The following is a 14,621-nucleotide window of genomic DNA, read 5'->3' on the forward strand; positions in this document are numbered from 1 at the left end:
ATTTGCACGCATCGGGGTAGGAGAAGTAATTGATTTTGGAAAAATGCCTCAATGCACTAGGGTGGAAGACTTATGATTTGAGGTGTGTTAGATTGTTTTATCTTATTTGATTGATTTCAGATATATAATAATTAATTCACTTAAGAAAATAAATTAATAATGATATTATATATTTATTTAATAAAAATATTAAAAGGTTAATTATATAAAATTTATTTTATCCCTAATTTATTTTATCCGTGGAACCCTAAAATTTTCTTAGAGATTTATCTCATGATTATCCCCATTATTGATTACAAAAAACCATAATACTTAATTTATTTATGAAAATAAATATTATTTATTTATATGACATATCCCTTATCCCGATTTCTATCCCCGTTTTTTATCCCTTGATTTATCCCTTAATTATTTTGCAAAAATATAATATTTGATTTATTTTAAAAAAATGAATTAGTGATTATACTCGAATATTAGACATAACCTTTATCCCTGATTTTATCCTTTGGACAACCATAGAATTTTATCCCAGGTTCTTATCCCTTTGATTGTTATCCCATTTGATTGCAAAAATATAATCATTAATTTATTTAATAAAATAAATAAATGATAAATGATATATCCCTTATCCCTGATTTCATCCCTTATTTTCCACCCCTAAAATCCTAGATATTTATCCCATAATTTTATCCCATATTTTCTCTAAAATTATTAGATAGTTATCCCATAGATCCAACTTAATTAACCATAATTAATTAATATTCACTAGTTAATTATATTTTTATCTTTTTTTTTTAATTATGATAATCTAATTATTAATTATTAAATATATTTTTCTTTGTTTTTTTTTGTATTTTTTTGAATATTGTCTCATAACACCTATCTTTATAAATTGACTTTCTAACATTTAAAAGAAAATTATATTAAAAGTTACTTTAGAAAAGTTGGATTAAACGTTGATTTTTTTTTTAAAAAAAAAAATTTAGTTTTGATATTTAAAAGAGATTGATTTTAAAATTTGCTTTAGAAAAGTTGGATTAAAAGTTTATTTTTTTAAAATAATCGATTTTTGGTATTAGTTAAAAAAGCGTTTTGTGATATTAGTGAATAAAAGGATTTGTGATATTAGTTTTAAAAGAAATTCATGATATTAGTCTTAAAAGAAGGTTTGTGATATGCGTTTTATAATATTAGTTAAAAAAAGTTAATTTAAAATAATGATTTAAAAGAAAAATTGATTTTTCTAAAGATTCCTTCATGACATTAGAAAAAGTTGTTAAAAAAATTGAAAGGAAAAATAGAATTGAATTTTATAAATTGTTAAAAAAAAATATGATTGATATATGATTTTAGTTTTAAATTTTTTAGAAGATGATTATGTTTTTCTAAAACTAGATTATTATATGGTAGTAAAACGTATTTAAAAATATACAAACACCATATAAATAGACTTAAGACAATAAAGCACAACAAAACCAAATTCTATGGAAAAATGTAAACATGAATGAGAGACCAACCTACAGGGAGGAGAATTTCTCTAGTTTTGAGCAAAGATGTCGGCTCTTTTCTCTTTCTCTCCCCTTCCTGCCTAGAAATTCTTCTACCTCCTCTTCTTGTTGTCCTCTGGTGCTAGATTTTTTTCTTCTCCGTTTTGCTTGAATGGATGTTGAAGGTTTAGAGTTTAGTTGTTGTTCTTCATTGTGAAGAGCAACAACTTTGGGATAGTAGATTTTATAAAGTGTGGACGAGAAAAAGTGTAGAACACGGGTGCTATTTATAAAAAAAATTAGGTAAAAAAAATTAAATGAAATTGAACTGTTTAGGAAATATTTTATTTAATCCGATTCTACGTATTTCTTAGAGTTCAAGCTAACGAATCTGGTATGATTCATGGCTTTGTGAATTTATATTTAAAAAAATTATTTTAAATAAATGAAAACAATCTAATAATCTAATAATGATACAAGATTTTGATTTCTTTGAGATTTAATGCATAAAATAAAGATTTTAATGAAAAAATAATATTTTAAAAAATACATTAATAACAAATACAAAAATTAATAATAAAATGCTAAAAAAATGTTATTTTTGTGATTTTTAATGGAAAAATAAATAAAAGAGAAAAAAATATTAAAACTTAAAAATGTAGGATTAAAACTTAGGACCTCCCCCTTTGTAAATCCTGAACTCCATTTAGAACCAACTAGACCATTCCATTTATTCAATATAAAATAGAATTAGAAAGTATATAATAATCTTAATAATAATACTAATAAACTCATTATGACCCTAATAAATAATATATCAATTAATGATAATTTGATTAATAAAAAAATTAATTAATCTCAATATTAATCTCTCGCTAAATAACAATAATATAACTTAATATTAATATGTAAAAAAATCAAAATAATACTAATACTAATCTATCCATATCTAAGTAATAACGTTATTATATACCCTTGTTATTAAAACAAATAATCCCCCTAATTATTATTGTTTACTAATGTGTTTTAATAAGACAAAATATCATAATTATTAAAGGTAATATCCCTCTAGCATAACTCCTCAAATTATTACTTTCCAAACAACATCTTTCTATTAAAACAAATCTCTAAGAGGGACTAAAAAGTCAAAATGGTTCCTCTTTGACTTTTTAGGTCATTGGGGTTGATCAAATGCCTTATAAAAGACACTGAGCATGTCAATGACCTAGATTCTAAGTCAATAACAAGAAAGAAATAGTGATCAAAATTTGGGGTACGACATTATCAATATTTTCCCTTTCCTTCGAGAATAAATAATGTTTGGTGGCGACTCTGTTGTATCTTCGAGCATGTGATGCACTCAGGTATTTTTCGTGGCGCGACAATATTATTATTATTATAATGATTAAATTAGGCTTTTGTTGGAACGGGCCTTAGTCCCATATTACTTGTTTCGTAGATACAAATCTTGCACTCCTCTCATGTTTCCTTTTTGTTTTTCTTGTTTTATTATTTTTTATTTATTTATTTTATTTTATTTTGATTAGTTTATTTATTCAATTAGTAATTGATTAATTTTTTTTGTTTAATTAATTATTTACTTTTTTTCATTTTCCATTATTCCCCAAAAGACAAATATACGCCAATCCTTTTGATTGTAATTTGCAATTTTTTTATTTACTTGCCTTTAATTAGATAAAATAAAATAATAAATAAATGACAAAATGAAATCAACCTTTTTCAAGAAAAATAAAAAAAACATGGTGAACACCAAGTCTCATTTTCATAAACAATTTCGCACTTAACCATTTTTCATTTCATTTCGCAAACGCATATCAAACGCTTGATCCAACGTCAAGCTCTTTTCCAAATAAAATAGGAAACACTTAATCATTATTGAACATATTTTCACAAGCTTCCGAGGGTAGGATACGATATGGATATCTCGTCCATCCGAGTACTCATCGTCTCATAAAATAACTCTCAATGTGATTGATGCATATCTTTACCTTATAAAAAACCAAAAATACCTAAAAAGATCACACCCTTTCTCAAATAAGATGAAAAAGTAACATGGTGTATATCACGAGCTCTCGAGGTTAAGATATTAGATGGATTTCTCGACCATCCGAGACTTCGTCATCACCCAAAAAGAATATTCAACACATCAAACTCTTTTCTCGTCGCCATACAGTTTTCAAAAACCTTTTCACAAACGAAAGATATTTTGTCTCGAGGTGATGCAAAAAAACGCTTCATCCTCATATGCATGAGTTGAGATAAATGATATTTTCCCATGAATGTTGATATGTATAAATCATTCAATGTGATGCAAACGCTCGCTGCCTTTTTAGGTAAGCAATGTTTTTTTGTCGATAATGACAAAATAGCTTTCGCTAAAATAGACGAACAAACATTTTCTAAATAAATGGTTACTGTTGAGTACAACGGACGTCAGAGGTGTTAATTCCTTCCCCTTGCGTAATGGAGTCCCAGACTCGATTTGGTTGCGACGACCATAATCATTATCGTTCTTTTAGGGGTTTTATCAATATTTTCTCTTTCCATCTTTGGGAATAAATAAAATTCGGTGGCGACTCTGTTAGTCCATTCTGCAAGCTTGTGACGCGCTCCGTGATGGTTGTGTTATTTTTTCAAGGAATGACACCTTTTACAAAGCCATCGTGCTTGAGGGACTGTGTAGTGTTATATTTTTTAGGGTCCCAAAAAAGGGTGACTTGTGGGTCCCCTCCTAGAGCGAGGTCACACAGATAACATCACCACAAAACATGGGGGCTTGCCTTTGGGATAATGGTCGTATAATGTGTCATTATCTCCTTTTAGTTATGTGAGAGGGAGTCTCACTACGACTCTCTAAGAAATAGGAAGTCAACTATTTCCCATAACCATGATGGATAAGCTTTTGCCCTTAGGGGTTTCCTAAACCCTAGGTCCCAAATGCAGCTATAAATACTTATCCCATAAAAGGAGATGGGACAAATCATAGTTTTATGCTTATACCTATGCCTCAAACACATATACAGAGCTTCACACCTCACGTGAGTAAGTCCTCAAACCATCATAAACACTACCATATAGGGATTCTCACCACTGTGGGTAAGGCCTTACCACTATATATAATAATATACCTACTAAGGCCTATGAGAATCCATACCCTTGTAAGGGTAACATGCACACGCGTACTTCATGACCAGTACAATTATTATGTTGTTATATATTTTATCTTAGTAAGGATATTTTGATCTTCTATAATATCTAACATTCATTCTTTATTGGATTATTTATTCTAGAGACTTTTTAACTCTAATGGAAAACCTAGTCTTTTTTTTGCACTTTCCTCTTGTATTTCTATTTTGTCAACATTCTATCGAAGATCTTGGTTGTCTCAATGGGGTATTTGCAACAAAAAAATCCTTCTTCGACTTTGTTGTTATAGTTTATTTTCTTACTCATCCAATTCATTGGTCTCATCAATTAGTGTGTTATGATTCTTTTCTCTCCTAAAAAAATTGATAAAAGTTGTTTTGGACCGCTTTACTTTTTAATTTGTTTGTATTTTTAATTCTTAGAATAGTAGTATTTGCAAGTGAAAAATATGATTTTCTTCTATCTACTAGTGTTTAACCCCCTAGAAAAATGGATGATTATTTAAGTTATTTAATGAAAATGTTTTGAATGGAAAGAGGATGAGGAGTTATATTGATGAAACTTTTGTTGAGCCCACAAATAAAAAAGATGAATCAATATATTCTAAAAAGTTAGAAACAATGGGATGTCAGTAATTATAAGATCATTGAAAAGATAAGACAAAAAGCAACAAGTTTCATGATGACGTTAGTGTAGCGGTAAATTCATGATCATCAAGCTATGAATAAGCTAGACGTCAATAAAACCAGAATCGCCACCGTACTTTTATTGTTTCCAAGGGAAAAGGTAAAAGTACGAACAAAACCCAAAAAATAAGAAGTTTTCAAATCAAAACTAATAAAATGCCAGAGATTACTGTTGATTCCTTAGGATTGACATTAATTTTAGAAAACAAATAATGTAATCATCTCTGTTGTTTTAATATGTTGGGTTGAAGAAATTCAACATCTGGACCAACATGTCATGTACGATGTCACGACATCAGGTCTGTGACATCGCACATGTGTAGAAAACTGAATTAATTAATTCAGTATGTATTCTGGGATCAGCAAGGATATCTGGTGAATATCCTAACTCCCATGTGGAGGTCTTGAAGACTCAATCAGAAGATATATAGGCTCAAAATATGGAGATATATATGGAGAGATTCTAGGATTGAAGACCTTGTTTGTAGCAGAATTTTTCTGCTGAAGTTGTAACAGCAAAGAACAAGTCTGCTGCGATTTCTGAAGGCCCAAATCCAGTTGGGTGATTAGGTTATAAATAGCTGATTGTAACCTAGTTTTGGTAAGCCTCTTAGAATGAAAATTTAGGGGTGTGTGTGAGGTAAACCTCCCAATCTGTGGGAAGGTTACCATGTGTATCTCAGTGGTAAATCCTGAGAGTGTTTGTAACTCAAAGCCTGTAGGCAAGAGTGATTTTGTTCTTGAATGAAGCTGTGAAGCAAGTTCAAGGTGTGTTAACATTACATTGTATTTGTAGTGATAGGAATGGAAACTGGAGGTTTCTATCTAGGAGTTCCTAGGTATAGATTGCATTGGGTAGGGATTAAGTGATGAGTTGTAAACGGGTGAGTTTAACTCCGAATTGATACTATTAATAGTGGATCTTCTTCCTGGCTTGGTAGCCCCCAGATGTAGGTCATGTTGGACTGAACTGGGTTAACAATTTCCTGTGTTTGTTTTCCTTCTGCATGTGTTTATTACTGTCATAACTCAGCAGGTATTCCAGTCAGCTTATCAAGATGATAACTGACCTGGCATATAGCCTTCAGTTTGAATGTCAATCAGAAAGTTGTAACATTCATCAGGGACAGTACATACTGAATGATAAGTAGGTTAACTGTAGTTCAGTATCTATTTAAGTCTGTTCTTCTCAAGGATAACAGACATGGTTGAAGGATCATAGTGAAACTGTCAAACTTGATGTTTTGACAGTTGATACTGAAGGATGATACTGAAGTAGAGACTAGTTGGTCTTTTCCAGTATTGCAAACTTAGCACAGCAAGTTTCCAGGAACATATCAGAATCAACATATGTTCTGGATGTCGAACTGAATGTTGTGACATTCATTCCCAACAGCAGGTGCTAAAGTGTAGGATGATTGGTTTTTCTGGTTCAGTATTTTTCTCAGGGATTCAATAGCTTAGAGAAAAACCAGGAAACCAAATACTAACCTACAATTAATGAACCTAACAAATAGCCAAATTGTTAGCAATCTAATAAGTGGAAATTAGATTAACATGTTCAATCTTTAATTCAGGAAATACAAGTAAAAGATACACACACTGGAACAATGTAACAGATGATGTTCACAAACAACAGTAAGACATCATGCTGATAACTATGGAAGAAAACAACAGAAGTGAGTGCTAGGTTTGATTTCTGTTGAGTCCTTCTTCCTGATGCACAGAACCAGGGGTTCATACATTCTAGGGTGACATAGAATGAGATGTCGTGACATCTGTGAACCTGTGCATATTAGTACAGTGGTTAATAACTATCTTGCTGTATTAGGTACAATGTTAGATCAGATGTCATGACGTGGAGTATAACATCTGAATTCTGACTACACCAGAATTTCAATTGGTATCAGAGCAGGCATCCTGTTCTGCTTCTGGATGAGATCCATGGGTGATACTTTCTGGTATCTTGCAAGGAGTTATGTTAGTACTGATGCTGGAACCTGTAAAAGGTTCTGTAATTTCCCTGAATGGTCCCTTGAAGTAGGTGGATGGACTGTTCATGACAGGAATGGTGTGTACCTGTCTCTGGAGGGTGGCAATTGGCCTGTACGTGGGACAGTTGTGCCAGTATTGAATCACATTCAAACTTGTATGGTCTTGGAGGCTGATCTGGTGAAGTGTGTGTTCATAGGTTGAGTTGTATTATGATTTCCGCTGCATAATACCTGGCAAAACTCAAACTCTGATGTTGTTTCCCCTCATGTGGATGAAAGGCTGCTGTATTCAAGATCTCATCATAATCTACTGAAGATGTCAAAGATACTTGAGCCTCCTCAAGTCCACTCATCATGAAGTTCTCACTTCAGGATAGTAAGAATCACTTAATCACTGATTCATTTACTCACTTGAGTAGGGGGTATGAAGATCTTGAAGGCCTTCAAGGAAGGTTTGTTCCAAGGAGGTGGAACTAATGTTCTATGCGATGTTAGAACATGTTATTCAACAAGTATGCAGCTACTGGTTGAAGAGCAGATGTTTTTAGGTGTCAAACAAAGGGATACTTGTTTGGAACCTACTCCTGACCTGGAAGAGGAGACATCTGTGTGTGCTAAGTTGACAAGGGTAGGGTCAACTGTGTGTATGCTCAAGAAGGTCACATGTAGAGGTCTGGTCTCTAGAAGTGGAGCTGGGTGAGATGTGACATTGAGCAATTTCCTGCTGCCTGTCCTACTCCTGTAGATTGATCAGGGATGAATGGCTGTTCTCTGGAGTACTATGGAGTGTTGTAAGACAAGTCCTCTGGAGGCTAGCAGTCAACAATGGAGTAACCTGACTGCTACTTCATTTCAGAGGATTGGGACCATGAATCTTGCTATTCAAGCACCACGATCAGAAGTGGCAGTTCTTTCAAAGAGTGAGAATATGAAGATTCATAGGTTGGTTGATGAAGTATGCTCTGGCAATGCGTATCTGCTATTGACTGGTGTTCCTCTAGTACTTATGGTCAACTAAAGTCTGATTGGTGTAGTAGGAGTTTGCGTAGGTATAACTCATAGAAGTAGTTACCACTGGTAGGGATGAAGTATGTCAGGTAGAGACATTTTTATACAATGCATGGTTATTGGTGTGGAGTTTCCATGATTGTTAAGTTGAGGGGGAGTCTTGGTTAACCTCCTCAAGTCTGGTCAGCCTAGGGTCTGGTTGGCTGTTAACCTGTGTCACATGGGTTCTGGTGGTTGTGTGACACATTTGCAAGGAAGAATACATCTCTCTCATTCCTAAGGGTGAATTTAATCTGGGAAGACTTTCAAAATTGTCTAGGTGCTTGCAAGCAGAAGATGTTGACATAAGAAGAGTACTTTCAAAGTAGTCTTATGGTGGAAGTATCTGAAAGGATAATTGGGAAAGGATTTAAGATCAATGTCTACTTGTGCCTAGTACAAGTGTTTAATTGATTATCCTTGGAGCTCAAGATAACTGATGTTCTTAAAGATGTTGGAACATCAATTCTTCAAGACCCTGTGCAAAATCACAGGAAGGAGAGTACATTGGCTTATGATCTATCTCTTTGGTGGCAGCAAAAGCATATGATCTCTGAAAAGGTTTCCTGGCAAGAAACATGTTCAGCCTTGGTATGTACAAGAAGAAGAAGACATCATAGTCTTGATGGTGGTTACTTGGATCAGTTTATTTCTGATCTAGGTAAGGAAGTGCATTAGCTTATGCACACTGTGGAGTCAAGAACAAGTGGCAGCATTCTTGACATCATGGAAACAGCCTTGCCTTAGGACGTGGAATCCTTGGTATAGCTGAAGGGTTAGTCTCTAACTGGTCCTTCTGAAGACTCATGCACCAGAGTGTCTGATGTCTTTGGAGAAGAAGCAGGGATTCATCAAGGTGTGAGCTTGGATGACTTAACTGCAAACCTGCAGGATGGAGGTTGTTTACTCAAACTTGGTTCCACAATCAAGTCTATGAGAACATTGAACTCTTGTTCTGTGAAGGAAGGAAGTTCTTTCAAGTGGCAGAAGAAGGAGCTGAATTCAACAGCTAGATGTCAAAACACACTGGTGTGACATTTGGTTCAACATCAGATTCTTAGTTGGTGAAGTGGCACATCAACTTGAGATAGAAAGGTCTACAGGATTGTAGATTGGATACTTCAAAAAGCTTGAAGTTCAAGTCTCACTTGGAAGGTCAGAATATCTTTGGGAGAAGTCTGATAAACTTGGGGAGGTCAAAAAGCAGCATTTGACCTTTTCATATGAGGATTCATGAAGGAGGTAATCAACCAGTGGCAATTGGTTCACCTCAGAAGTGAGTTCGAAGAATCAAGATAATCAACATATGGCAGCTGATTATTCTTGAGGAAAGTCTGAGACAAATTACTCTTGAGTAGAAAAGTAGTAAGTTGAAGACTAAAGGAGGTGCCTTCTATTCATCCCTTGGAGCTTGTGGTAGGAGTTCTGAGCTATCTATGGAAGATTATCTCTTGTAATGGGATGAAAATGTATGTGTCCCAATGAATGTCTGGGTTCTTCTTGATCAACCCAAAGACTCAGTGGTATCTGAAGACTATCAGATGGTGTGCCTTGTCCTGGTGTGAAGAATGTCCCAACTGATGTTAGAACATCCAGTGAAGTGGTCTTCTGTTCTGGTTAGAAGAGAGATTGACACAGAGTGTGAATGTGTTCAGCTAAGAGGGTTGAACAGAGGGTGTGCTCTTGAAGACATGAAGATGCGTCTTGTGTTTTCCATTCATCAAGTGGTCTGGATTCTCTATGAATCAGGAAGTATGTGAAGGTCCAACTTTGGGATGTTGGATATGCCCATGGGTGATCTCCAATCTTCAAGAGGAGAGTGGGGTGTCCATGACAGGGGGAGTTCTGGCCTTGAAGCTGCAAGTAATCATCAAGCTTGTGGTCTATGTGTACTCAGATAACCAGGTATGGCACCTTGTCAGCTATCAGGATGCTGTGTCAAGGCTGAGTGAGCTGAAGAATGTCTGACCGAATGTCATGACATTGCCCTGGACAATGCTGCTAATTCCTTCTAAAACTTAAAGTCAGTAGGAATTATGAAGGTGATGTGTCAAATTCTGGTAAATCAGAATAAGCCAGATGGCTACAGCTGTATGGTACAGGGGGAGTAACCATCTGCTGAAGTGTGGGAATTTGACTGTATCAGTGCCAGATGTCAAGTCTCTACTGGAGGTATGACAGGAACCTTGGAAAATGTTGAATACTAGCAGAATGCAAGAAAAAGCCACGTGAAATGTTAAGACATCGCGTGCAACGTGTCTGACTGCATATATGGAATAGTCTCCATGCACTGGAACGGCTGTTTTGGAAAAGAAACAGTCAAGAGCTATAAAAGGTATTCAAAGATAATCTGAGATTTTGTTGGTAATTCTCTGACTGTTTCTCAGCAAAAATAAATGCATCTTGACCAAGCATTTATCTCTACCAGAAATTCCTAGGCACGGGCTGGACTATTTAAAGAATGCACTAGCCCTCTTCCTCTCACAAGAAAAACACTCCATTCTCAGAATCATGGGGTATGTTAAGGTTTGGGCAAGCTGCGCCTGGATCTGGTTTTGTGAAGGGTACCTTGGCAAATGTTTAGCTAAAAAGGGGGAGAGAAATATAGTCCTGGGGTTGAGAATGTACCAGAAGCAAGCCAACAACAAACAGAAGTTGGCATCAGGCACAAAATCCACCAACTGGGGTTACCACTTGTGTCTTGTGATCTGAGTTAAGAAGACAGTTGTGCCTTGTGATCTGAGTTACATTGCCTATGTACTCAGCATTACATATTCTTCTAGAAGCTCTCCGGTTGAGGGGAAGGGTTCTGGTACAACTGAGTCGTGTCCCTCTTCTTCCCCATGTACACCAACTTTGGTGTTTGTGGTGGTGGAGCCAATGACGGAGATGAAGAGCATTCCCAAATTGGGATGTTATGTCCAGTGTAATGTTTATTTGTTTTAGCTAAAATTTGCCAAAGGGGGAGATTGTTGATTCCTTAGGATTGGCATTAATTTTAGAAAACAAATAATGTAATCATCTCTGTTGTTTTAATATGTTGGGTTGAAGAAATTCAACATCTGGACCAACATGTCATGTACGATGTTACGACATCAGGTCTGTGACATCGCACATGTGTAGAAAACTGAATTAATTAATTCAGTATATATTCTGGGATCAGCAAGGATATCTGGTGAATATCCTAACTCCCATGTGGAGGTCTTGAAGACTCAATCAGAAGATATATAGGCTCAAAATATGGAGATATATATATGGAGAGATTCTAGGATTGAAGACCTTGTTTGTAGCAGAATTTTTCTGCTGAAGTTGTAACAGCAAAGAACAAGTCTGCTGCGATTTCTGAAGGCCCAAATCCAGTTGGGTGATTAGGTTATAAATAGCTGATTGTAACCTAGTTTTGGTAAGCCTCTTAGAATGAAAATTTAGGGGTGTGTGTGAGGTAAACCTCCCAATCTGTGGGAAGGTTACCATGTGTATCTCAGTGGTAAATCCTGAGAGTGTTTTTGAATGAAGCTGTGAAGCAAGTTCAAGGTGTGTTAACATTACATTGTATTTGTAGTGATAGGAATGGAAACTGGAGGTTTCTATCTAGGAGTTCCTAGGTATAGATTGCATTGGGTAGGGATTAAGTGATGAGTTGTAAACGGGTGAGTTTAACTCCGAATTGATACTACTAATAGTGGATCTTCTTCCTGGCTTGGTAGCCCCCAGATGTAGGTCATGTTGGACTGAACTGGGTTAACAATTTCCTGTGTTTGTTTTCCTTCTGCATGTGTTTATTACTGTCATAACTCAGCAGGTATTCCAGTCAGCTTATCAAGATGATAACTGACCTGGCATATAGCCTTCAGTTTGAATGTCAATCAGAAAGTTGTAACATTCATCAGGGACAGTACATACTGAATGATAAGTAGGTTAACTGTAGTTCAGTATCTATTTAAGTCTGTTCTTCTCAAGGATAACAGACATGGCTGAAGGATCATAGTGAAACTGTCAAACTTGATGTTTTGACAGTTGATACTGAAGGATGATACTGAAGTAGAGACTAGTTGGTCTTTTCCAGTATTGCAAACTTAGCACAGCAAGTTTCCAGGAACATATCAGAATCAACATATGTTCTGGATGTCGAACTGAATGTTGTGACATTCATTCCCAACAGCAGGTGCTAAAGTGTAGGATGATTGGTTTTTCTGGTTCAGTATTTTTCTCAGGGATTCAATAGCTTAGAGAAAAACCAGGAAACCAAATACTAACCTACAATTAATGAACCTAACAAATAGCCAAATTGTTAGCAATCTAATAAGTGGAAATTAGATTAACATGTTCAATCTTTAATTCAGGAAATACAAGTAAAAGATACACACACTGGAACAATGTAACAGATGATGTTCACAAACAACAGTAAGACATCATGCTGGCAACTATGGAAGAAAACAACAGAAGTGAGTGCTAGGTTTGATTTCTGTTGAGTCCTTCTTCCTGATGCACAGAATCAGGGGTTCATACATTCTAGGGTGACATAGAATGAGATGTCGTGACATCTGTGAACCTGTGCATATTAGTACAGTGGTTAATAACTATCTTGTTGTATTAGGTACAATGTTAGATCAGATGTCATGACGTGGAGTATAACATCTGAATTCTGACTACACCAGAATTTCAATTACAGGTAAGAGGGTTGGTGACATAGAGGGAAGGTGTTAGCACCCAAAGTGTCCTAGGTACTCCTAGGGAGCCCTTTCTTGTGTGCATATGTGCTTTTGTATAAAATGATGTTTGCAATAAATAGAGTGGAGGGATGAGGAAAGAACTCATTATTTATATTTTTGTGTTTGACAAGACCTTCGGACTTGTGCCTACGTACCAACATAAAAATGAGGGATCAAAACCTAAGTAGTTTGTGGTATCAATTTCAAAGTGAGTGGATTACTTTTAACAAAAATTAAGTTTAACAAAGGCACAAGAGGCCTAAAAATGGTTTGAATGAGTGTTAGTTCTTTTTGGCTTTTGAAATTTTATGTCAAATATAGTTAAGTTCATTTACAAGTTTGATTAAGAAAAAGAGTTTAAAAATGCAATGGCATAAGGCCAAAGTTTCTAATTTGCAAAAATGGTCTAAGTTTATAAAACAAACACAAGAAAAGAAGATTTTTGAAAGGGGGAGAGATTTTGAAATTAAATAGACGGGGGAGAGATGAAGAGACTAATCCTAAGCACAAATTTAAAAGTTAAGAGTTGAAAAGATCTGACCCATGGGTTGCAATCCAATAGACAAGAATGTCATATAGAAACCCAAATTTCACTTGGACTTTAGAATCAAGCAATATCAATACACAAATAATAAGATGAAGAGCAAGGCATCAAATAAAGATAGCCACATCCAAGCTTAGCAACTCCATGATCTTCTTCAAAATTTCCCGTGCATCAGATGACTTCCAAAAGTAGGCATTAGACACAAGTTCAAAATAACAACTTCAAAATGATCATGTTGCAGATGAACTCAAATGAATCTTCAACATTATATCAAATGAATGTTCACTTCACAAGCACTTGGTTTCATAAAAGTTGGTATTTGCCAAGTCCTTTTGCATAGGGAATGTTGCCTAATTCCAAGTCCATTGTCTCAGATCAAACCCAACAGTCCATACAAAATATTTTTTAGGGTTTTTGTTATTATTATGTACATTAAGGTCAAGAGACCACACAAACAAACAAGTATATACAAACACAATATATCACAAATTATGGCCCAAGTGGGCAAAGTGAAAATGGCATTAAAGTAAATAAATTAAATGGTATAAATAACGGCAAATGAATAAAGCTTGAAATTAAAGTTCATAAAAAGTAAATGGCTTGAAATTAAATGTTAGTTGTTAGTTGATTAGAAGTTAGTATTGCTTTTGCTTTAGTTTTGTTTAAGTCATTTTTTGGAGAACACTCAACCCACTTGCCACAAGCATGGATCCTTGAACCAAGACATCTTCCAAAGGAAGAAAAAAGACCAAGTTTCCACACAATACCATGAAATAGGGGAGACTTACAATCTCACTTACTAGAATGTTATGCCTTTTGTGTCAAAAATTTAGCGTTATATTAAGCAATCGTAATTGGACTTATGTAGAAGTCACAACTATTTGAGGTCGGGCAATAGAATTTTGGTGTTAATGCATGTTAGAGACATAGTATAATGGACTATGCTCATGAAACATACCACACACAAAAAGAATATGCAAAGT

Source organism: Lathyrus oleraceus, chromosome 6, assembly GCF_024323335.1.
Source record: "Lathyrus oleraceus cultivar Zhongwan6 chromosome 6, CAAS_Psat_ZW6_1.0, whole genome shotgun sequence".
NCBI lineage: Eukaryota > Viridiplantae > Streptophyta > Magnoliopsida > Fabales > Fabaceae > Lathyrus > Lathyrus oleraceus.